This window comes from Panthera leo, chromosome A2 (genome assembly GCF_018350215.1).
Source record: "Panthera leo isolate Ple1 chromosome A2, P.leo_Ple1_pat1.1, whole genome shotgun sequence".
In the NCBI taxonomy this organism is placed as follows: domain Eukaryota; kingdom Metazoa; phylum Chordata; class Mammalia; order Carnivora; family Felidae; genus Panthera; species Panthera leo.
This window is the reverse complement of record NC_056680.1, coordinates 36,610,241-36,635,362: the sequence shown is the minus strand read 5'-3', so window position 1 is coordinate 36,635,362 and position 25,122 is coordinate 36,610,241. Positions and strand designations below refer to the sequence as shown.

Below are 25,122 nucleotides of genomic sequence, written 5' to 3'. Positions count from 1 at the left end.
CACTTAGCATCACACTCTCCAGTTCCATCCATGTTGCTACAAAGGGCCATATTTCATTCTTTCTCATTGCCACATAGTACTCCATTGTGTATATAAACCACAATTTCTTTATCCATTCATCAGTTGATGGACATTTAGGCTCTTTCCATAATTTGGCTATTGTTGAGAGTGCTGCTATAAACATTGGGGTACAAGTGCCCCTTTGCATCAGTACTCCTGTATCCCTTGGATAAATTCCTAGCAGTGCTATTGCTGGGTCATAGGGTAGGTCTGTTTTTACTTTTTTGAGGAACCTCCACACTGTTTTCCAGAGTGGCTGCACCAATTTGCATTCCCACCAACAGTGCAAGAGGGTTCCCGTTTCTCCACATCCTTGCCAGCATCTATAGTCTCCTGATTTGTTCATTTTGGCCACTCTGACTGGCATGAGGTGATATCTGAGTATGGTTTTGATTTGTATTTCCCTGATGAGGAGCGACGTTGAGCATCTTTTCATGTGCCTGTTGGCCATCCGGATGTCTTCTTTAGAGAAGTGTCTATTCATGTTTCCTGCCCATTTCTTCACTGGATTATTTGTTTTTCGGGTGTGGAGTTTGGTGAGCTCTTTATAGATTTTGGATACTAGCCCTTTGTCCGATATGTCATTTGCAAATATCTTTTCCCATTCTGTTGGTTGCCTTTTAGTTTTGTTGGTTGTTTCCTTTGCTGTGCAGAAGCTTTTTATCTTCATAAGGTCCCAGTAGTTCATTTTTGCTTTTAATTCCCTTGCCTTTGGGGTTGTGTCAAGTAAGAAATTGCTACAGCTGAGGTCAGAGAGGTCTTTTCCTGCTTTCTCCTCTAGGGTTTGGATGGTTTCCTGTCTCACATTCAGGTCCTTTATCCATTTTGAGTTGATTTTTGTGAATGGTGTGAGAAAGTGGTCTAGTTTCAATCTTCTGCATGTTGCTGTCCAGTTCTCCCAGCAACATTTGTTAAAGAGACTGTCTTTTATCCATTGGATATTCTTTCCTGCTTCATCAAAGATTAGTTGGCCATACGTTTGTGGGTCTAGTTCTGGGGTTTCTATTCTATTCCATTGGTCTATGTGTCTGTTTTTGTGCCAATACCATGCTGTCTTGATGATGACAGCTTTGTAGTAGAGGCTAAAGTCTGGGATTGTGATGCCTCCTGCTTCGGTCTTCTTCTTCAAAATTACTTTGGCTATTCGGGGTCTTTTGTGGTTCCATATGAATTTTAGGATTGCTTGTTCTAGTTTCGAGAAGAATGCTGGTGCAATTTTGATTGGGATTGCATTGAATGTGTAGATAGCTTTGGGCAAAGAGAGAGATTCAGTGGACCACGTCACTGACTTTCAGACATCGCTGGGTCTCAACAGGTATTCTCAGAGCCCTATCTCTCCATCTGTAGATTTTGTGTGCTTCCTTCATCTTAATTTAAAAAAACCTTTTTTTAATGTTTATTTATTTGTGTGTGTGTGTGTGTATGTGTATGTGTGTGACAGACAGAGAGAGAGAGAGAGAGAGAGGATGAGCAGGGGAGGGGCAGAGAGAGAGAGAGAGAGAGAGAGAGGGAGATACAGAATCCAAAGCAGGCTCCAGGCTCCCAACTGCCAGCCCAGAGCTGGATACAGGCCTTAAACCTGAGAACTGCAAGATCATGACCTGAGTCCGAGTCGAATGCTTAACCCACAGAGCCATGCAGGAGCCCTCTCATCCTAATTTTTAAGATAGGCTTTTTGCCTGGGCTGGCAGCCCTAATGCAGCATGTCCTTAACTTGCAGACCCCAGAGAATGGGACAGCCGTAGTTCTCCACAAGGTTGTAAGAAACCTTACAGAGGTCTGTGATTGGTCTCCGATAGCATGCTGGTCCCTGCACCAATCATGTTGGCCAGACGGAGTGGTGCTCTGACAGATCACTCTGGGATCACATATTCACTGCTGGCCGTGGGAAGAGTCAAGTACATCCAAATCTCACAGACAGTACAGGACCCCCTTCCGGCAGGTGTGTGTTTGTGTACATGGTGTATTTGAGGGGGAGTTCTTCAAAAGATGAGTTTGTAAACAGACAACAACCATAATGAAAAACCCTCCACGCCCCTTATTCTAATCTGTATTGTTCCTGGTTTTGGTTTATGATTGTTTATATCTACTTGGCTGCCTCAAACCCTTCGTGAAATGTGGTGGAATAAGTAAATGATAAGATGTGTAACATGACTGAAAAGACACATCAGGGCATCTCTCCTTAAAAAAGGAGGGTGGGGTTGGCAGAGAGAGCCGTCATCGGCCAACCTAGTACCAAACTGAGCTGTGGAATGTGCTGCCAGTGGAAAGCTTATCTCGGACCTCCTTCAGAATTCCTTTCCGTGATGGGTGTGCTTGTTTAAACAATGACCCCACCTCCATCTGTGGATGTTGACGAGGGACTCATGATAAAGCAAATACCATTTCCCAGATTGAGAACCAAAGCGGACGAGGAAGACACCAGCCCAGGTTTCACATCTCAAAATTCTCGGTTTGGTTTTTGCCATTCTCTCTTCTTCCTCTCTTACAGGGTCTCTCAGCCTTGACATCTTTTTTTTTTTTTTTAATGTTTATTTATTTTTGAGAGTCAGAGGGGGCAGGGAGGGGCAGAGAGAGAGAGAGAGAAAAAGAGAGAGAGAGGAGACAGAGGATCCAAAGCAGTCTCTAAGCTGTCAGCTTAGAGCCTGATGCAGGGCTGGACTCAGGAAGCATCAGATCATGACCTGAGGCGAAGTCGGATGCTCAACTGACTGAGCCACCCAGGGGTCCTGACCCTTTGGACATCTTAAGCCAGATAATTCTTTGTTGTGGGAGCTGCCCTGTACATTGTACAGGGTTTAGCAACATCCTTAACCTCTATCCACTAGATGCCAGTTACACACCCACTCCCCAATTATGACAACTAAAAATGTCTCCAGAAATTGCCAGATGTCCCTGGGGGTCAGGGTTGGGGGGGGGGGGGGGGGCAAAATCATCCTGATTGAACCCAATACTCCATTAGAATGTGGCTTCTGAGAGAAGGGAACATATGTGACTTGGTCATATGTTGAACGCCTCTACCTAGCACATTGTCTGGAACTTAGTAAGTGCTCCATGAATATATATATTTTTTCCCAGTAAATCTTTGTTGACTGAATGAACTGGCCCACTTTGAATTCGTGTCTAGGTGCTCTTGGCCTCCAAGCAGCCACATTTCTTCGTGTTAAGGGAACCAAAATCAGCAATTTGTGTAAAGTCTTACCTTGTTTCAGGTGTATGACAAACAATAAACGTTAGCTCCTGGCATTACCGTGATTATGACCATCTCCTTCCTGGAGTGGTGCTTAGCCCAAAGCCATGTGGTTATTTTGCGCTGAAAATCATCACTGTTTCTTGAACCACAGGGAGGGACTCATTTGAACTACTGGAGAATGGGAGAGCAGCAGACATCAAGGGGGTGTCTGAAGAACTTTTGGGGGAGTTCTCTGTGAAATGACATCACCATGGGCTTTTCTTAGAGCCAGAGGTCTTTTACTAGAGAGCAAGTGCAGAACTTAAACGGTTTCTTATTTCGGAAGAGCATTGCACTCTCTGAGCCTGGTGTTTGGAAGTTGTAGGACCTTTTTCAGTGTCAACATGCCTGGGGAGCCGCCCTGGCCTGACGTCCCCAGAAGCTGACTCTGAGACAAGGATTTGAGGGCAAGTCATGTTTTTAGGAGGGGATCCCAGAAAACACTGTTAAGTGTTTCAAGGTAACAAGGTAGGGAAGCCAATGTGTCAGGCCACTTACCACCTGGGTGACTGGTCCTGCTGGGGACTTGGAGAGCAGGATGTGCCTTCAGAGTCATTGCATCTGAGAGGCAGGGAAGGTGGGGAGTTGAGCCACCAAGTTCTAGTTCAGCACTGGTCAAGGGCTGCTTCCAGAGCCACTGATGCTCTGGCACTCCTGGGTTGCCTTGCGTGGGAACCAAGGATGTTCTCCAAACAGGGAGAAAGTTACCAGGCAGAAGGTCACAGGTGTTTGCAGCTGGTGGCACTGGCTGGAGGGGTGGGTGCTGACAGGTTGCTGGCAAGGCACTGACAATATCTGCTATGGGACATTGGTTGGACAGGGGTGATGGTGCTAAAATCCTACAGCATATAAAGGAGACCCTCACAAGGAAGCATCATCCCACCCTGAATAGACATCCCTCTGGGAAACATGATAAATGAAAATGGATATTTCCTTTCTCCTTTGGATTCCAGCAAGAAAGAACCGTTTCTGTTTGTTTCATTTTATAAAAACAATAACTGTTATTTTTTTCCTGGTTATTAATGGCATAGTTGCTCCGTGTAGAAAATGCAAAGTACAAGAAGAAAATCCCTGAAACACATACAACTTACTGCATCTCATTTTTATTCCCTTTATAGGCAGTAGAAGTCATGGCTAGAAAAAAACGGAGTTGAAAGGCAGTCTTGGGTTCAAACCAAAGTCCAAAACTTACTAGCTGTGTGGCCTCGAACAAGCTAGTTAATGTCTCTAAGCCTTAGTTTCCCCAACTGAAAAATGGGGATAATGATATAGGGTTGTTTTGAGAATTAAACGAGATAGTTTAGAGAGTATTTGGTTTATAAGTAAGCACTCATCAAATAGGGTATCTCCTTTTAGAAATGAGAATAATATCAGCTCTTTATGAATTAAAATTCTTCATATTCTCTTCCCGTGTTTTGTGTTTTGTTTTGTTTAGAATTATTTCATTAGTCTGTTCTTAAGACTTAAAACTTTTCACAAACATTATTTTATTTATTTTTAAAATTTTTATTTTATTTTGATTTTATTTTTCATTTTTTAAAATTTACATCCAAATTAGTTAGCATATAGTGAAACAATGATTTCAGGAGTAGATTCCTTAATGCCCCTTACCCATTTAGCCCGTCCCCCCTCCCACAACCCCTCCAGGAACCCTCAGTTTGTTCTCCATATTTATGAGTCTCTTCTGTTTTGTCCCCCTCCCTGTTTTTATATTATTTTTGTTTCCCTTCCCTTCTGTTCATCTGTTTTGTCTCTTTAAGCCCTCATATGAGTGAAATCATATGATTTTTGTCTTTCTCTAATTTCACTTTGCATAATACCCTCCAGTTCCACCCACATAGTTGCAAATGGCAAGATTTCATTCTTTTTGATTGCCGGGTAATACTCCATTGTATATATATATACACCACATCTTCTTTATCCATTCATCCATCGATGGACATTTGGGCTCTTTCCATACTTTGGCTATTGTTGACGTGCTGCTATAAACATGGGGGTGCATGTGTCCCTTCGAAACAGCACACCTGTATCCCTTATATAAATGCCTAGTAGTGCAATAGCTGGGTCGTAAGGTAGTTCTATTTTTAGTTTTTTGAGGAACCTCCATACTGTTTTCCAGAGTGGCTGCACCAGCTTGCATTCCCACCAGTGATGCAAAAGAGATCCTCTTTCTCCGCATCCTCACCAACATCTGTTGTTGCCTGGGTTGCTAATGTTAGCCATTCTGACAGGTATAAGGTGGTATCTCATTGTGGCTTTGATTTGTATTTCCCTGATGATGAGTGATGTTGAGCATTTTTTCATGTGTCGGTTGGCCATATGGATTTCTTTGGAGAAGTATCTATTCATGTCTTGTGCCCATTTCTTCACTGGATTATTTGTTTTGGGGTGTTGAGTTTAATAAGTTCTTTATAGATTTTGGATACTAACCCTTTATCTGATATGTCATCTGCAAATATCTTCTCACATTCTGTCGGTTGCCTTTTAGTTTTGCTGATTGTTTCCTTCGCTGTGCAGAAGCTTTTTATTTTGATGAGGTCCCCGTAGTTCATTTTTGCTTTTGTTTCCCTTGCCTCCGGAGATGTGTTGAGTAAGAAGTTGCTGTGGCCAAGATCAAAGAGGTTTTTGCCTGCTTTCTCCTTGAGGATTTTGATGGCTTCCTGTCTTACATTGAGGTCTTTCATCCACTTTGAGTTTATTTTTGTGTATGGTATAAGAAAGTGGTCCAGGTTCATTCTTCTGCATGTCGCTGTCCAGTTTTCCCAGCACCACTTGCTGAAGAGACTGTCTTTATTCCACTGGATATTCTTTCCTGCTTTGTCAAAGGTTAGTTACCCATACTTTGTAGGTCCATTTCTGGGTTGTCTGTTCTTGTGCCAGTACCTTACTGTCTTGATGATTACAGCTTTGTAGTATAGCTTGAAGTCTGGGGTTGTGATGCCTCCAGCTTTGGTTTTGTTTTTCAAGATCGCTTTGGTGATTTGGGGTCTTTTCTGGTTCCATACACATTGTAGGATTATTTGTTCTAGCTCTGTGAAGAATGCTGGTGTTACTTTGATAAGGATTGCATTGAATATGTAGATTGCTTTGGGTAGTATCAACATTTTAACAATATTTGTTCTTCCTCTCCAGGAGCATGGAATCTTTTTCCATTTTTTTTGGTGTCTTCTTCAATTTCTTTCATAAGATTTCTATAGTTTTCAGTGTATAGATTTTTCACTTCTTTGGTTAGATTTATTCCTAGGTATTTTATGGTTTTTTTGCAACTGTAAATGGGATCAATTCCTTGATTTCTCTTTCTGTCGCTTTATTGTTGGTGTATAGGAATGCAACCAATTTTTGTGCGTTGATTTTATATACTGCAACTTTGCTGAATTCATGAATTAATTTTAGCAGTTTTTTGGTGAAATATTTTGGGTTTTCCATATAGAGTATCATGTCATCTGTGAAGAATGAAAGTTTGACCTCCTCCTGGCCAATTTGGATGCCTTTTATTTCTTTGTGTTGTCTGATTGCAGAGGCTAACACTTCCAATACTATGTTGAATAACAGTGACAAGAGTAGACATCCCTTTCTTGTTCCTGACCTTAGGGGGAAAGCTGTCAGTTTTTCCCCATTGAGGATGATATTAGTGTTGGGTCATTCATATATAGCTTTTATGATCTCGAGGTATGCTCCTTCTATCCCTGCTTTCTTGAAGGTTTTTATCAAGAAAGGATGCTGTGTTTTGTCAAATGCTTTCTCTGCATCTATTGAGAGGATCATATGGTTCTTGTCCTTTCTTTTATTGATGTGATGAATCACAATGATTGTTTTGCAGATATTGAACCAGTCCTGCCTCCCAGGTATAAATCCCACTTGGTCATGGTGAATAATTTTTTCAATGTATTGTTGGATCCAGTTGGCTAATATCTTGTTGAGGATTTTTGCATCCATGTTCATCAAGGAAATTGGTCTATAGTTCTCCTTTTTAGTGGGGTCTCTGTCTGGTTTTGGAATCAAGGTAATGCTGGCTTCATAGAAAGAGTTTGGAAGTTTTCCTTCCATTTCTATTTTTTGGAACACCTTCAAGAGAATAGGTGTTAACTCTTCCTTAAATGTTTGGTAGAATTCCCCTGGAAAGCCATTTGGCCCTGGACTCTTGTTTTTGGGGAGATTTTTGATTACTAATTCGATTTCCTTACTGGTTATGGGTCAGTTCAAATTTTCTATTTCTTCCTGTTTCAGTTTTGGTAGTGTATTTGTTTCTAGGAATTTGTCCATTTCTTCCAGATTGCCCATTTTATTGGCATATAATTGCTCATAATATTCTCCTATTATTGTTTTTATTTCTGTTGTGTTGGTTGTGATCTCTCCTCTTTCATTCTTGATTTTACTTATTTGGGTCCTTTCCTTTTTCTTCTTGATCAAACTGGCTAGTGGTTTATCAATTTTGTTAATTCTTTCAAAGAACCAGCTTCTGGTTTCATTGATCTGTTCTACTGTTTTTTTTGGTTTCGAGAGCATTAATTTCTGCTCTAATCTTTATTATTTTCTGTCTTTTGCTTGTTTTGGGTTTTATTTGCTGTTCTTTTTCCAGCTCCTTAAGGACTAAGGTTAGGTTGTGTATCTGAGATCTTTCTTCCTTCTTTAGGAAGGCCTGGATTGCTATATACTTTCCTCTTATGGCCATCTTTGCTGCGTCCCAGAGATTTTGGGTTATGGTGCTATCATTTTCATTGACTTCCATATACTTTTTAATTTCCTCCTTAAGTGCTTCATTAGCCCATTCATTCTTTAGTAGGATGTTCTTCAGTCTCCAATATTTGTTACCTTTCCAAATTTTTTTTTGTGGTTGATTTTGAGTTTCATAGCATTGTGGTCTGAAAATATGCACAGTATGATCTCGATCTTTTTATACTTACTTAGGGCTGATTTGTGTCCCAGTATGTGATCTATTCTGGAGAACGTTCCATGTGCACTGGAGAAGAATGTATATTCTGCTGCTTCAGGATGAAATGTTCTGAATATATCTGTTAAGTCCATCTGGTCCAGTGTGTCATTCAAAGCCATTGTTTCCTTGTTGATTTTTTGATTGGATGATCTGTCCATTGCTGTGAGTGGGGTATTGAAGTCTCCTACTATTATGGTATTACTATCGATCAGTTTCTTTATGTTTGTGATTAATTGATTTATATATTTGGGTGCTGCCACATTTGGTGCATAAATGTTTACAATTGTTAGGTCTTCTTGGTGGATAGACCCCTTGATTATGATATAATGCCCTTCTGCATCTCTTGATACAATCTTTATTTTAAAGTCTACATAGCCTGATATAAGTATAGCTACTCCAGCTTTCTTTTATTGACCATTAGCATGATAGATGGTTCTCCATCCCCTTATTTTCAATCTAAGGTGTCTTTAGGTCTAAAGTGGTTCTCTTGTAAACAGCATATAGATGGATCTTGTTTTCTTATCCATTCTGTTACCTTATGTCTTTTGATTGGAGCATTTAGTCCATTGATGTTTAGAGTGAGTACTGAAAGATATGAGTTTATTGCCATTATGATGCTTGTAGAGTTGGAGTTTCTGGTGGTGTTCTGTGGTCCTTTCTGATCTTTGTTGCTTTTGGTATTTATTTGTTTATATATATATTTTTTCATCTTTTCTACCCTCAGAGAGTCCCCCTTAAAATTTCTTGCAGGGCTGGTTTAGTGGTCACAAATTCCTTTAATATTTGTTTGTCTGGGAAACTTTTTATCTCTCCTTCTATTTTGAATGACAGCCTTGCTGGATAAAGAATTTGTGATGGCATATTTTTCTGATTCAGCACACTGAATATATTCTGCCACTCCTTTCTGGCCTGCCAAGTTCTGTGGATAGGTCTGCTGCAAACCTGATCTGTCTTCCCTTGTATGTTAGGGACTTTTTTTCCCTTGCTGCTTTCATGATTCTCTCCTTGCCTGAGTATTTTGTGCATTTGACTATGATATGCCTTGTTGATTGTCGGTTTTTGTTGAATCTAATGGGGGTCCTCTGTGCTTCCTGGATTTTGGTGTCCATGTCTTTCCCCAGGTTAGGAAAGTTTTCCGCATGATTTGCTCAATAACCCTTCTACCCCTATTTCTCTCTCTTCCTCTTCTGGGACCCCTATGATTCTCATGTTGTTCCTTTTTAATGAGTCACTGATTTCTCTGATTCTTAAATCGTGCTCTTTTGCATTAATCTCCCTCTTTTTTTCTGCTTCATTATTCTCTAAGTTTGTCCTCTATATCGCTGATTCTCTGTTCTGACTCATCCATCCTTGCCGTGGCATCCATCCGTGATTGCAGCTCAGTTAAAGCATTTTTTATTTCATTCTGGCTATTTTTTACTTCTTTTATCTCTGCAGAAAGGGATTCTAATCTCTTTTCGAGTCCAGCTAGTATTCTTATTATCATGATTGTAAATTCTGTTTCAGACATCTTGCTTGTATCTGTGTTGGTTAAATCCCTGGCTGTTGTTTCTTCGTGCTCTTTCTTTTGGGGTGAAGTCCTTCATTCTGTCATTTTGAAGGGAGAAAATGAATTAATGAGGTAGAAAAATTGAAATTAAAAACATTAAAATTAAAAAAATATTAAAATTGGGGCGCCTGGGTGGCGCAGTCGGTTAAGCGTCCGACTTCAGCCAGGTCACGATCTCGCGGTCCGTGAGTTCGAGCCCCGCATCAGGCTCTGGGCTGATGGCTCGGAGCCTGGAGCCTGTTTCCGATTCTGTGTCTCCCTCTCTCTCTGCCCCTCCCCCGTTCATGTTCTGTCTCTCTCTGTCCCAAAAATAAATTAAAAACGTTGAAAAAAAAAATTAAAAAAAAAATATTAAAATTAAAAATTAAACACACACACAAATCGAATAGATGATGCTAGATCATAGGTGTGTTTTGGTCTGGGTGTTGAAAGTGGTTTGACAGATTAGAGAAAAAAAAGGGGGGGGGGGGGAAAAAAGGAAATCATTTGAAAATTTGAAAAAATGAATACACTGAAGTAGACTAAAATGATATGATGGGGTTAAAATAGAATTTGAAAAAAATATACACAAAAGTAAAGAATATAGTAGAAAAAATTAAAGAAAAATATTTTTAATAAAAATTAAAAATAAGTATGAATTTCTTCTTTTTCTGTATTCAAGAAAGAAGAAAAGAAAAAGAGAAAAAATATTTAAAAAAAAGAAAAAAGAAATGATTTAAAATTTGAAAAAGTGAATACACTGTAGTAGAGTAAAATAAAATGATGGAAGTAAAATGGAATTTGAAAAAATTTACATAAAAGCAAAAAATATAGTAAAAAATTTAAGGAAAAAGTATTTTTTAATAGAAATTGAAAGTAGAAATGAAGTTTTTCTACTTCTGCATTCAAGAAAAAGAAAAGAAATGAAAAACACAGGCAAGGGAACAGCATGTACAAGGTCCTGAAGCAGGGGGAAGGACAGAGTGGCCCAGGCTCTGAAATGACAGCAGCCATGTGACCTGGGGCTGGTGTCCCTTCACATCGCTGGTTCTCAAACCCTCATTAGTAAAAGGGCAGAATCAGACTAGTTCGTGTCTGGGTCCCTTCCAAGAAAGGGGGTCAACTTAAACATTAAGCAGGCTCATATGAGCTGTCATATCGTTACCTTATCCTCTGGGTGTCTGGGAGTCCCCTTGGTCACCAGCCGCTGGATTGGAGCCCCAGAAGAGCAGCTCTGTACTGATTCTAGAGGCACAGCCAAGTTCACCCCTGAGCCCGGCCCGGGATTGGTTCTGTTGCTGCGCTTCATCCAGTCTGCTGAGGGTCTCGTTGTGGGTATGACCTTCACGATTACATGATGGATTTTGCAAAATTCTGTTAGGATTATTTCCCATCCTTGCTCAGAGCCAGATGTTTGACCAAGGGTAGAGAGGGCTGAAAGGAAAATCTCTGAAACAGGCCTCTGAAAGCAGCACAGGCTTGCAGGCTAGATCGGCCTGCTCTCCCAATGTCCTCGGCTGCTTGTACCTTCCAGGCATACACTAGGCCTTAACTGTGGAGTGGATGGTGTTTGTTAGACACCATTTCCTTAGCGGCTTCGTTCTACACATACTTCTCTTTAAGAGGTCATAATGAAACGCAATGTAGGATTAATATTTTGCTTTTTATCCACTCAATATTAATTCGTAAGTTTGTCTTCACACTGCTGAGCAACTCTTAAATGTCATTTAAGATGTTCAAGATCCCACTGGGTCATGTGTGGAACTGCTGAGTCACTATATCGTACACCTGAAACTAATGAAACGCTATGTTAACTGTACCGGAATTAAAATTAAAAACTTAAAAAAAAAAAATGTTCAAGATCTGAAACGTTAAGACGTTCAAGTCTAAACTACCGAAGAGTTGAGGTCAGCTCCAGTGTCAGCTCGGTGTGGATGAACACGTCCCCTGTCGCCCACAGCCCGTGAGGAAGGGGTGGGTGTTTTCTCTCACCTTCCTCTCAGATGTGTGGCTAAGACTCTCAGGTTAATGTGGGGAGAGGCGCCAGGCACCTGCCAAGGCCCCGAGAAAGCCTGCCGTCCGTGGGCACTTCGTGCTGGGGTGTCCGAGGACCAGGAGATGGCAGTCAGAACGGAGAGTACCTGAGTCTCCACCATCCCGTGCCCCACACTTCCTCATGGGGTCTGCCCTGTCTCCGCTCTCCTTGGACCGTTTTTGCTCTCTCATGCCCTCTCCCCTTTTGGCCCCAGCCGTGCGGCCTTCTTACCAGCCGGTGCTTTTCGCTGGGCCTCCGCTGAAACCCCTGAGAGTAGCCAGCTGGTGGGCCCGGCATCTCCTTTCCCTCAGGTGACCATTTGTGGTCCCAGCGGCCAGCGGGTGGGGTTGGGTACTTCGCTGTTGTCCCCTGAACACGGTGCACATGGGGGCTTGCAGAGAGCAGATGGGCCTGACGCCCATCTGGGACCACGTGGCTTCCAGCTGGTGACCCAGCACCCCACTCACCTTGTCGCCCTCCCCACCGGGCGGGCCTTTCTGCTGGGCTGTCAGGGGCCCGATCTGGGCACGCTGTCTTGTTTACGGCAGCCCCTTCCTCTCTGGGCTGGGGGCTGGGGGCTGGCTGCTCCTGGGGCACTGTCGTGTGCTGTCCTCCGTGCTGGGGTGGGGTTTTGCAAAACCCACCGCTCCTTCTCCCTCTGTGGGTTTCAGTGTGTCCAGGGAATGCAGCCTCTGGCCGGCCTCTGGCATCCTCGTGGGAAGGCCTCCCCACTGGCAGCTTTCCCCCTGTCCCACCTCTGCCTGTCCGCTTTCCAGACCCGGAGGCTTCATCTTGTCACTATCGGGGGACCCCGCGCTCCAGCTTATCTCCATTATCCTCATCAGACATGCGTGTGTGAGCTGTCAGCCAACTTTTTAGTTTACTGTGGTGACAAAGCTGCCAGGAGTCGCCGGAGCCTGTGACAGCCTCAGGGACAGACGCGCCCTGGGTAGAAGTTGCATAGGAAGACAGATTATGCTCGGGCTGCAGAAGATCTGAGAGTCAGAATCGGGGTTGCTCTGCTGCCCGATTGGAAGGCCAGGTGGCATCGAGTCCCTCTTGGCCTGACCCCCGTTTCCCTGGGAGGTGTGCGGGCCCGTGGTGCCGGGACTCACCTGTCAGGGAGGCCTTTCCCTGGCCTGAGGCCTTTCCCTGGCCTGCTCTGAGTGCATGCTGTCAGCATTGCTGCCCCAGACTCTTTTGCTTCTGCTCACTTCTGACTGTTCTCCCTTCCGATTGCCACCCTTCTACTTGAGCAAGGTTAACATACTCTCATTCTGGCTGGGGAGCCATTTTGTGTCTTTAATGACAGCTGTGGACACAGATGGTTCTACCCTTAGGAGTCCTTTCCATCATCTTTGAAAGTGTTGGTGTTTGTAGTGTCACTGCCCTTGGGGGCATTCAGAGGAAGACGGAGGGAGGCACATGGAGGAGGAGGAGGAGTGTTTTTGGTGGCTAAATCTGGAGAGGGAGAAGGTGGCAGAGAAGGGGACTCTGGACAGAGAAGTATTTTCCTTCTGATTCTTGGACGAGGAGACTCCGTGGCTTAGGGGGCTGTGCTTTGGAGCTGGGGTTAGAGGCTCAGAGAAGGAAGACACCAGGCAGGTCACATGGGACCAGGATGTGGGATTAGATGCAGTCATTGCTCTGAGCGTGTCTCTTACCTGCAACACAGTAAAGCACATTTACCATTTCTTTGAAGCTGCAAGGGAGAAGTCCCAGAGTCCTTTCAACTGAGAATACTAAACAGAGGTGAACGAAACACCCATTTCTACCCATTGCACACATGAAAATGTTACTGCTGCTTTCATTGAGGGTCCTGGGGTTAGTGTTGGGTCTTAGCAACTTCAGAGTCAGTTTCTTCCTTCCTTCCTTTCTTAAGTTTATTTATTTATGAGAGGGGGGGCACACAGGTGGGGGAGAGGCAGAGAGAGAGAGAGAGAGAGAGAGAGAGAGAGAGAGAGAGAGAATCCCAAGCAGGCTCTGTATTGTCAGTGCAGAGCCCGACGTGGGGCTTGAACTCATGAACTGTGAGATCATGATCTGAACCGAAATCAAGAGTCAGACGCTTAACTGACTGAGCCACCCAGGCACGCCACCCCCCCGCCCCTTGCCCAGGGTGTGTTTCTGAGGGCTTGTTTTTTCATTTGAAACCTTGGGTCTTCAAACCTTCATTTACCTGGTTCTTCAACTTCTTGTCCTGCATTGGGTCTTGGGGGTTGCTTGTTGAGGTCGAGGCTCTGTTGTAGCGCCGCTTTGATCTGAGATGGTTGATCTGGGAAATTGGCTTCCAGAGGGTAGTGTTAGTGTTGGGAATGTCAGGACCCTGTGGTGCCCCGGATGTGCACTGTGTGTGGTCCCCATACCACTCATGATGGTCGTGTGCCGCTCAGGGGTCATGATTTTCTTTATGCAACCAGTGGGTGTCCCGCTCTGCACCAGCACTGTGCTGGGCTCTGGGGGGATCCGGAGGTGAGCCCTCCCCACCCCCAGAGTTTTGCATGCAAGGAGGGGACAAGGGACATCAACAGCTCTCCCTGCTTCTATCTGGGCCCCCACCCTGGCATTCTTCTTATAGCAACTGGAGTGATGTCTTAGAATATAAATCAGATTGCATCATTCCCCTGCTCCAAACCCTTCTAGTGCACTGAGGATAAAATCAAGAACCCTCACTGTGGTCACCGAGGCCCCAGCTTGCCCCACAGCCTGATCCCCTCCTGACGCCCCAGCCACCCCAGCCAGCTTCTACTTCCTTGAACTGAGCCCACAGCCATCTCTCTCCTTCCACCTCCTGCAGCCTGTGTGCATCCTTCAGGTGGCAGCCCAAGTGTCACGTACAGAGGGCTCTTCCACTCCCTCCCCAGGCAAGCTGGGCCTCCTGTTCACACTGCCATAAACCTCGTGTGTCCCCATGCCCTGATCTCAGCTTGGAACTCTGTATTTGTGTAATTACATGGCGATCCCCATCCCCCTGCTAGTCTTTGAGGTCCTTGAGGGCCAGCCATGTCTGCCCTGGTTCCAGTGTGACACTGACCCTGACGAGAGCCAGGCCCACAGTACGGACTCAGGAAGCCTGTGCTGAGTGGGTGAGCAGTGGGTGGACCACATACGTGGGGGTGGGGCATGCCAACGGGAGTGGACACCTGGCAGTTGGAAAAATGATATCCAGGTGGGGACACGATATAGACAAAGGAATAGGCCAGGGAGTTCAAGGACGCATAGAGAGAGAGGCATGTAGCCCACATCAGCTGTGTGAGAGATCACAAAGAGGGAAAGGGCTTAGCTCTGGCTCTGGACAGAGTGAGGTTCAGACACTCACACGTCAGCTTGTGATCTTGGATAGGTCATTGAACTCCTCCAGGGCCATCTCCATATCTGTAAAATTAAGATAATAGTAGTGTGTGTCTCCAAGGGCACCTTGAGGGCGATTGAGGCAGCGTGAGTGGCTATGCTCATGCTCCTGTGCTGTGGTGGGAAATCGCTGGGCTGAGTAGGCATGGTGTCTGGAATGCTGGAGGGTGATGTGGGCCTTTACTCCAACCATGGATTTCCGCTGTGTATGTTGGAGTCCCCATTTTTGGTTCGGAGGGGGCGGGGAATCTGATAGCTTTGAGTGGGTTGGACTAGTAGGGGTGAGGCAGAACCGTGGGGGTCCTGCAGGAGACCCCTGGAAGGTATTGAGCCTCAGCACTAGGATGGCAGTGGAGATGACTGTGGACAAGGAGTGGGTGATAATGAGGTGGAACTGGCAGGTCTGGGGCTCCCCAAGCTCCATGATGGAGGGAGGAGGGTGCCTCACTCTAAGGGGAGATGGCCCAGTGGAGAGGGTGACAGAAGGGAGCAGTTTTGACATCACAATCAGTTGGTAGGCCCTGCAGGGTGGCCCGGTAGAGCTTTCAGGCAGGCAGCTAGCACCGTGGGACAAGGGTGCTGGATTGAGGTCTCGGCCAGAGGTGCATGCTTGGGACTTGTCCTCTTTACACAGCTGGGGGCTGGGGTCAAAACCCTGTTAGATTTGCCAAGGGGGACGGAGGCCTCTGAGCTGCAGTCCAGAGGCACTGTCACAAAGGAAGCCGAAAAGATGAAGGTGGGGGGTGGGGGATGATGATGGCCTTGGCGATGGTGGTGGGAACCTGTGGTAGGCAGGCTGGGCTGTAGGGTGACATTTCCCCCTCAAACTTCTTTTAAAAAAGCAGGAGCGAGTGGAATAGCTTGATGGGGATGGCAGGGTAGAAGAAAAGGTGACAAAACGTTTTCTCATTAGGATTACCCAAGTGCAACCCCTGTAAGAACTGGGGAAATCTCCAGCAGGATGAAACTCTGGCCAAAATAGGAGGAAAGACAGGGAGGAGGCTGTGTAGCTTAGAGCAATGAGATGTGCTCTCTTCCGCCTCTGCCCCGTCCCCACATCCACGCCTGGTTCTACCGTGGGTGTCGACAAGCCAGAAATTTCTCCACTGGGCAAGTGTCAACCACGGTTGACTCCGACCTTAATGTCACCATCCAGCCCAAGGGGCCCTGGATTTGCACTTTTTTTCTGAAAAGAGACTTGAACAGCAGCAAATACATTTATGAAAGTCTTTAGTGCCTCTGGAGATTATTTGTGGCCTCGCTTGTTCTGAATGCCTTTCCCCCACACCACTCTGTGTAGGGAGGTGGCGTTTTAGAAGGCAGCAGAGCCTGGATTTTGATGCAGACACTGTCAGTGATGGGACTGTGCTGCCCCTTTGTGTCTGTCATAAGCCACTACAGTGAGAGCAGTTTTGTCTAACAGAAAGCTGATTATTATTCCCTGATCCTGAGGCTGGCTCTGAATATGGACTTCACGCATAATTCCAGACCGCTCAAGGTCAAAAAGGTTAAGTGGGAGGTTGGGGCCTCGTATCAGTGACTGGTGCCAAATCTGAGATTCTGGCCAAAAGAACAAAAGAAGTAGCAGATTAAAATCCCGCGTGCAGGCCAGGAAACATTTGTAAGTCGACTGATGTAGAGAGGAGCCAGTGTCCGCAACGTGTCCTTGCTGCATGGAGAAAATGAAATGAAAACAGACTGCTGACTTTCTTGCTGCCACTGCTCTCTGTGCACAGATGACCCCCTTGGAAGCCTGGAGAACAGGACAGGACTGGAGGACCACATTCTCCTGGAGCCTGGGCTCGGGTACAGGTTAGTATTCAGAAACCAAATTGCCTTTGGGATTGAGTTGTCCTGTTCGCAGCTGTGCCTTTTATTCTTTTTTGAAGGTAGGAGTGCACCTGCCAGGATTCAAGGTCAAGGCCTTATTTCACATTAATGTTCAGGTTTAGAATGGGAAATTGCCAAGGACGTCAGAGTGTGAGGAACAGTATTTTACCAAACTTCATTTGTGTACCTCCTTTACTTTTTATGATTTAGGGGCCATATCTGGGTACCTCTTCTAACATCATTTACTGGATTTTAACATTTGGTCACAATATTACACAAGTTTAACATTATGTAATACTTGAGCCACTTAGCTCTCACGTGTTTGAGAAGTGCTTCGACCAGAATAGAGTAGTAAGCACCGTGTCAGTTTTCTGATGTTCAAATAAAAGTATCTCAAAGGGAAACGGAGTTGCTCAAAGTCATTGGATGTTTGGTAGCAGAACTCGGATGGACACTAAAGTCTCCCTAATGCCACCACGATCCTTGTGGTTCTTAGAGTTGTTTCTTTTTCTCTCTTCACGGTTTTAATTTAGTGCAAACTTGAGAGTAGGGGTAGATCACATCTGCATTTTCAACCTCAGCCCCAGGGTGGGAGTCACTGATCACCTCAAACCATGCTTGGTTTTACTGTCTCTCCCTAAGTCAATGGAGCTCTTCTCTGTGACAGTGACACCACCTGTCAGTTCCTGTACAGTTAGTACATTGTCAGGTTGGGTGTCACCAGGTCCATATAGGTGCAGAGTCCTTTTTGCTGTTTATTAAAAAAAAAATTAATGTTTTATTTGTTTTTGAGAGAAAGAGAGATACAGAGTATGAGCATGGGAGAGCAGAGAGAGGGTGGGAGGACACAGAATCTGAAGTAGGCTCCAGGCTCCGAGCTGTCAGCACAGAGCCCGACATGGGTCTTGAACCCACAAACTATGAGATCATGACCTGAACTGAAGTTGGACATATAACTGACTGAGCCACCCAGGCGCCCCTGCTGTTTGTTTTAGAAGAATACTGACTATTGATTTTGGGGACACAAATCAGCGTCAGCGAGTAAGCAGATTTGCAGATAGGGAGTCCGTGAATGAAGAGGGCTGACTGCAGTTTTGAAGGACTGCCTCCTGTGCCTTCTGGTGGTTGTACCTGAAAACACTGAGTACCTGCTAGTTCTTGGAAGGGTGAGGTTGTATATTTTGAGTGGCTGAGTGTAAGTTCCTTCTGTTTGCTTTTTCCCAGTGTGGAAGCTGGTCCTCCTGGCCAGGGAGACCTCCTGAGCAGCATGCTACCTTCCTCCTCGGTGCCAGAGTTGATGACAATTAGTAAGTTGCTGAGTCTCCTCCGCCAATGCCGGGTGACTCTCGGACCTGAACATCAGTGGGGTACCGTTGTGTTTGCTCCTGTGTGAGTGTGGACTTTGTGAGATGTGGGGTGAAGTCAGGTGTGTGTGTCCGTGGTCTGAATGTGCTGTGCAGTTCTAAGCTTCCTGAGCTGTGGTTAATGATGTGATGTTTGGGCGTGTGCACACTCTAAAGGACATGCTTCAGAGCTGGAGCGGCACTGAATATTGAGGGGTTTGGGGATTTGCCCCCTGTACGATTGTCAACCACAGAGGAACTGTGCTAATTGGGTAGCTCTGGAGGAGTCATATTTGTAAATAGGAAAGAGCATATCTCTTAAGTATGAAGGTTGTTAAAGATCAGGTTCAAACAGTTTCGAACCTTAGCCCTGGGAAGAAAGTATTAGAGATACAACAAGATTAGGTTTGTGTGGCTTTATATAGTAAAGAGTAAGCCAACTGTAGCTTAAGGAGATAGAAATTCATCTCTCTTTCCAGAAGTAGGCAGGCTGGGGCTGGTATGTGGCTCCATGTTCGTCAGAGACCGGAACTCCCTCCATCTTGTCTCATAGTCCAAAATGGCTATTTTAGCTCCAGCCTTCCCAGTCTCATCCCAGGTAGCAGAAAGGAAGAGGGAGCAAAGGAGAGAATTCCTCCATTTCCATAGGTAGGATTCAACTTTTTCCTCTAGCCACTGACTGAAATTTACATTTCCTTCCATTATGAAAGTACCAGCAAACCATAGAAACCATAGTCATGTTAGCAGACTGGGTGACTTTATCGCCGATAGAAGTCATAGGCCCTGTGAGAGCTGCAACGTGAAAAAAAAAATCTCAGAATATTGTTTCTGCTGGAAAATAAGGTGGTTTTTTTAATGTGATGATAAAGAATTCTATGTATTTATTATATCACTTTTATTTTTTACATTTTGATAATCCTATTTCAGTATAATCTGTTCCTTTGAAGTCTTGTGTGTTTTATTTTATGTATTTTAAAATCTTTTTCTGAGAAGAGGTCCATGGGCTTCACCAGACTGCAGAACGGGTCCATGGTACGAAAAAGGTGATGCCCGCTCCCAGCTGTAAGGACCCTTCCTAGAAGTGCACACAGTATCCCATTGGCATGGCCAACATCAGTCCCATGGCCTCCTCTGCTGCTATGGAGACAGTGCTCCCCACCCCTCCCATTAGAGTTTTCATTGCTTAGGGAGGCAATGCCCACCCTCCTGCCCCCATTAGGGTTTTCATTGCTAAGGAAGGAAGGAAGAGCGGGGTCTGGGAGACGTCCAGCACTGCCAAGTCAGGGATGAAGAAGGAAATGAGCAAATTCTCTAAGGTTGGTTGGTGGGAATGACCAGTCTCACTCTGTTCAGTGAAAATGTGCAGTTCATTATGGCACTTCTCAGGCTTGAGTTCAGCTGGGCAGATATTTATAAATCTATACATGTGGGGCCCACGGGCTGGGAGAACAGTAAAGTCTCTGGCTTTCAAATTTCAGTTATTTATTTACCACTATACTAGTATTTACCCTGTAATTTTTTTTTAATTGGGTGCACTTAGGAAAAGATGAGTGCCTTTATTTAAAAAGGGAAATTTCTGGGGCACCTGGGTGGCTCAGTCAGTTAAGTGTCTGACTTCGGCTCAGGTCATGATCTCTCAGTTCTTGCAGGTTTGAGCCCCTCATCAGGCTCTGTGCTGACAGCTCAGAGCCTGGAGCCTGCTTCGGAGTCTGTGTCTCCCTCTCTCTGCCCCTCCCCCACTTGTGCTCTGTCTCTCTCTGTCTATTAATTTTAAATAAATATAAAAATTTAAAAAAATAATACCAATAATAATACCATATGATAACCATGATTATAGTAAATGGAGAGTCACTATTAGTTGACTTAAATAGCAATGAACTGAAAATAAAGACAGCAGAAAGGAACCAATGTTAAGTTGGCCTGCATGTCATTGCCTGTCCCAGCTTCTGTTTGAGACCCCCTCCCATTGTTAAAAAGAGAGGTGAGTGAGTGAGCAGCAGAAGGAGAGTGTTGGGAATATCCTAGTGCTAAACTCAGATCTTTTTCCTGGAAGTAACCAGAAGGATTGAGAAGGGACAGAAGGCGCCTTCTCTGAGTCTCCGTGACCTCATGCCTTGTCTTTCTGCATCTGCAGTGCTCTCTGTTTGTATGGCTCACACCTCAAGTAGAGGGACGAGACTTCACTCTGGCCCTGAGGCGTGTCCATTCCAAAGAGTGTACGTTTGCTTTGCAAAGAACCTCGAGATCGCGGACACAAATACCAGGCTTCATAGGCCCCTTGCTGTGGACACTTTATTGGGGTGCAGGCATCTCCATGCACCCCAGCAGCTATTCAGCACTGTGCTTCCAACGGGGTTTCCTGTTTCCCGGGATGAAGTCCCTCCATCACGGCTGACCCCAGGCTGCATTGCCGGCTGGCCTGTGGGTCTCCCTCAGCCACTTTGTGCTAGAGGAAGTAGCTGGCCCTGCGTGTGCACTGGCACTAAGGTCGTCCGTATGAACACACTGGAGTTGCACCGATGGCTGAGATTTAGGCTGTTTTCCTTGTTTTTACTCATACAGTTTTCCAGAAATGTAAATCGAGTTTACTATCTGGGATCTTTGGCAAGTAGGGACTTACCCAGAGTTTATAACTCGAATCTTGGAGGAGATATGTCACCACACCCGCATCTGTACCCTTGGTACTTTGTGGGGGGTGAACGTGTGCTTCCTGGGGCAGGGGGTGGGGGCTGTTTGCTGAGGTGGCGGCAAATTGCAATGAGCCTTCTGGATGCAGCACTGGGTTGCCTGTGTGTGTTCCAGATGAGAGATCGGGATTCTTGGAAATATTGGATGGAAGGTGGGTTTGCCTTACGTCCACCTCATCCTGCCTCTGGCATTGTGTCATCATAGAAAAATGAGAAGCGCGAGCCTGTCCAGGTGTCCAGGGTGTCAGCTAGGTGCCAGCCGGGGTGGTCCTAACAAAGCACCACAGGCTGGGCGGCCTGAAAACAAACTTCTCTCTTGCAGTTCAAGAGGCTGGGAGTCCAGGTGACTGTGATGGCTCCTGGCGAGCCCGCTGTCCTTGCCTTGCAGATAGACTTTTCCATCTGCCTATGCATCCCTGGTGTCTCTTCCTCTGCTGATATGGACGCCAGTCCTGCTGAATTAGGGCCCCACCCTTAGGACCCCATTTAACCTTAATTACCTCCTTAAAGGCCCTACCTCCAAATATAGTCCCATTGAAAGTTAGGGCTTCGCATATGAATTCTGGCTGGGGGTGGGGGTGGGGGAACACCTGCAGTCCTGGGGAGTCCCAAGAATGGTGTCCTAGGAGCTGTCCAACTCCAGATCAAAGATTGCATCCCAGCATGTGAAGCACACATGACTCCACTCAGGGGAGATGCCTGACCCCCGAAAACCCTGAAGAGCCTGGCCGAGGGGCCCCAGCTCCGCTCTGTGAAGCAGGGAGCGTTTCCCTCACATCCTGCCAAGTGCCTTCCCCGCTTCTTTTCCTGGTCAATATAGGCGGCTGTCTGGACACTGTTACGGAACTGGAGTACTTAATCCTCGGTCAGGCCCCCTGCCAAGCAGCCTTCCCCTCTTGGATGCCTCTGAAATGGCAGAGGGTTTTGTCCTGGGCTTTTTGGCTTTTTGGCTTGTTGCTATTAAGTGCCCAAGAGAGGATGCTGTGTCCAGGCCCACGTTACTGCCCTTTCTGCAGGCCCTTTGGCACTTAAGAGCACACATAGGCTTCTTAGGAGGAATTAATTATTTAGTGAAGTAGTAAACGCAGTCTGGAGCGCACCAAAACACCCGCAGTTCTGTCTAGGCATTTCCATTTCTGCAGCTACGTTTGTGTTTGTTTGGGTTTGGGGCGCGCAGGGCTGCACAGGGTGGGAACCGCTGCCTGCCTGTTGCTTCGGTGGGCGACGTGCTGTCCTCGCCAGGAGGTCACGCTCTGAAACCAGGCTGCCTCGTTCCCCAGGCTCTCCTGGGTGGTCTTGAACCTCTTGGGGTCTGTCATCCAAACCCAGGGATGCCACGAACACCCATCATTTGCTAAGAGTGTCTGGGTCAGAGCTGACAGTCGGTAAATAGCAGCTGTTATCACTGAGCCTATTTGTATTCTGTTTTCTTAACATTATTCCCTGGGCCTTTTCCCCCTCTTCATCTCCCTGATTATCCTGCTGAATGGCTGTAATATTCTGGTTGACTGGATTGTTTGGGTGGGAGGAGTGCACCAGCCAGGTATTTTTGTTTGTTGTTTTTGCACTGAGTTTCTTCACTCATTTAAACATTTTTTTTAATGTTTATTTTATTTTTGAGAGAGTTACAGAGTGCTAGCAGGGGAGGGTCGGAGAGAGAGGGAGACACAGGATCTCAAGCAGGCTCCAGATTCCAAGCTGTCAGCACAGAGCCCGACGTGGGGCTCAAACCCACGAACCGTGAGATCATGACCTGAGCCGAAGTCGGATGCCTAGGCCACTGAGCCACCTAGGCGCCCTGGGTTTCTTCACTCATTGTTAGGAAAAAATGAGAAGTACCAGGCTTGTAGTAAATGATTTTTTTTCTGCTTATGTGTTCCTTTGTGGTAAGTTTCTTTGTGGGATGTGTCATGAGTGGGCCACAGGTGAGTCCCCTACTTATGGGCTTGTTACCAGTAGTCATTTTGTGTCCTCAGTTACCACATTGCCAGTAGGTGACAGCTGGTAACAGCCGCCGGTTTCTTGACGCTTCACTGGCCATACTTGGGAATAGTTTAATGCATCTGCTACTTTAAGAGCTGGAAAAATGGGACTTTGAGGTTGGGTGGCTGTGCATTCCTCGGAGGGGCAGCCCCTCTCCATGCTTTTGTATGACATTTGTAACCCCCCACCTCACTTTTTGTTTCTATCCTTTGTTTTGGGGTCTCTGGTCCTCCCATTGGCTGTTCTGCCTGATTTGAAGAAGAAATGGGTAGGGGGCACAGAGCACTGTTTGCTGTTCATGGCGTTGGCCGTGTGGCTCAGGGAGGAGCCCAAACAACATGCTGACAGCCCCCACCTCCCCGTGCTAACCTTGGCTTGTAAGTCAGTGAGCAAGGAACCAAAAGCCTGCCCCGAGGAATTGCCAGCCAGAGGGAAGATGGACAGTGGCGACATTAACAGACACATGAACTTGGCTTGCAAATCTCCAAGTGCTGGAAAGGGGCCTGTTTTAGGGTGTGTTATTAAGAGAAATTGGTCTCAGGTGACGGCAGAGCTGAGGCCTTCAGGGTGAGGGGACTGTGGAGCTTTGCTGGTGGGCAGTGATGTTGGAAGTTTGGCTGGGTAGCGGGGAGAAGGGAGGCCCGAGCCAAGGATGCTGGAGACAGCCCTCAGTTTGATTTTATCTCAAGAGCAGTGGGAAGCCGGTGGAGGGTCTTAAGCAGAGTGATGTGACTGTTCCTGCTTGCTCTTGCCAACGGCAGGTTGGAAAGCTCATCTGCTACCTAAGGCATCCTCAGTAGTACGCCCTCCAGTCCTCCCTGTAAGTCCCTGATGGCCCTTTCTTGCTTGGTGGCTCATGAAGGGCCTCCCCTGTGCCTCGCAGGGCGGGGATTCCTGAGTTGACGTCCGTGTCCCCACTCTTTCAAGCTGCCAGAAATCCACAGTTGGTGCCCTAAGTGCTGTGCACTGACACCCATAACACAGTGGTGTGCTAAGTGCTGCCAGAGAGCTGTTGGGGGGGTGCGACCCAGAGCCACCCTCCTGGGGTCTGGCCCCCGCTCCAGTGCTTCCTTTGCTAGGCTTCCCTTTCTCTTTCTTTTTTCTCCCCCCAGACTCTCTGGGGCCCACTTTCTCACGTGTAAAATGAAGACACTTACACTGGCTTCTTAGGGCCATTCTGAGGGTTAAATGCACTGACATAGGATGGCAGGAAACCCGAGTGCTGAACCAGGCATTACTTGGGATGAGCACCCTGTCGAATGCTTGTGAGCCTCCACACATGGTGAGTGTTGCCGTTCTGGGTTCCCGAGTCTGGTCATTGCCTGGCAGGGCTTGGGGACCGGGTCGAGACAGAGGACGGTGAGAGAATCACCATGAGTGTCCAGCATCATCTCATGATGTTTGGGAGGCATCTCTGGAGGGATGTCAGTTCTTTCTAGAATTATTTCTGGAGACCCTCTGTGGGCGTCAGTTGGGAGCCCATTTATTAGCCCGAACGGTTCAAGCTCTGAACCCTAGTTAGAGCCCAAACCTCTAGAGTTGTGAGCCTGGTCCCTGCCAGTTCCCTCCTAGTTCTTTCCAGGTGACCTCAGCCACTCTGGCTTCAGATAGCAGATCCATTCCTGAGTTCAGACTGTTCTCTGGGACAACTTCCTTTGAGGAGTGCCTGGGAAAGGTTCATAGTATGCTGTCTCCTCCCTTGTTTTGCCTCCTGTGACCCCGACTTTATTTACATTATTGCCTAATTGTCACAGCATCCCTGCAGGCAGGCCTCTTGGCCTCTGTTCGTAGTTGAAGCAATAGGCCGAGAGATGCTGCTGGAGGCCTGAGTGCCAGGATGTGGTGGGGCCGGGATTTCCTCTCTCCCTCCTTGCTGCTCCTGGAATCCCACGGCTTCTGGAATGCTCCGCCCTCAGAGGAAAGCATTTGGTCTGCTGAGATGTTCCCCCTCAAAGAGGCTTCCCTCCCCGACCACTCGTCTGGAAGAGCTTTTCCTGCACCACCCGTGCTGTTCTTTCAGTCCGCTGATTCCAGGTTTTCGAAACCTTCCCGATCTGAAACCTGAATATACTGTTCATTGGCTTTGCATGTCTCCATGGGGATGTGAGCTCCTTGAAGGCAGACACTTTGCCTGCTCACT

The 25,122-nt window shown here is 46.3% G+C and overlaps 1 pseudogene; it reads left to right on the top strand.

Moving 5' to 3' along the window:
* LOC122213116 overlaps window positions 1-18,486 on the top strand; it is a 28,900-nt pseudogene extending 10,414 nt beyond the window's left edge.
* The last annotated feature ends 6,636 nt before the right edge of the window (window positions 18,487-25,122 follow it).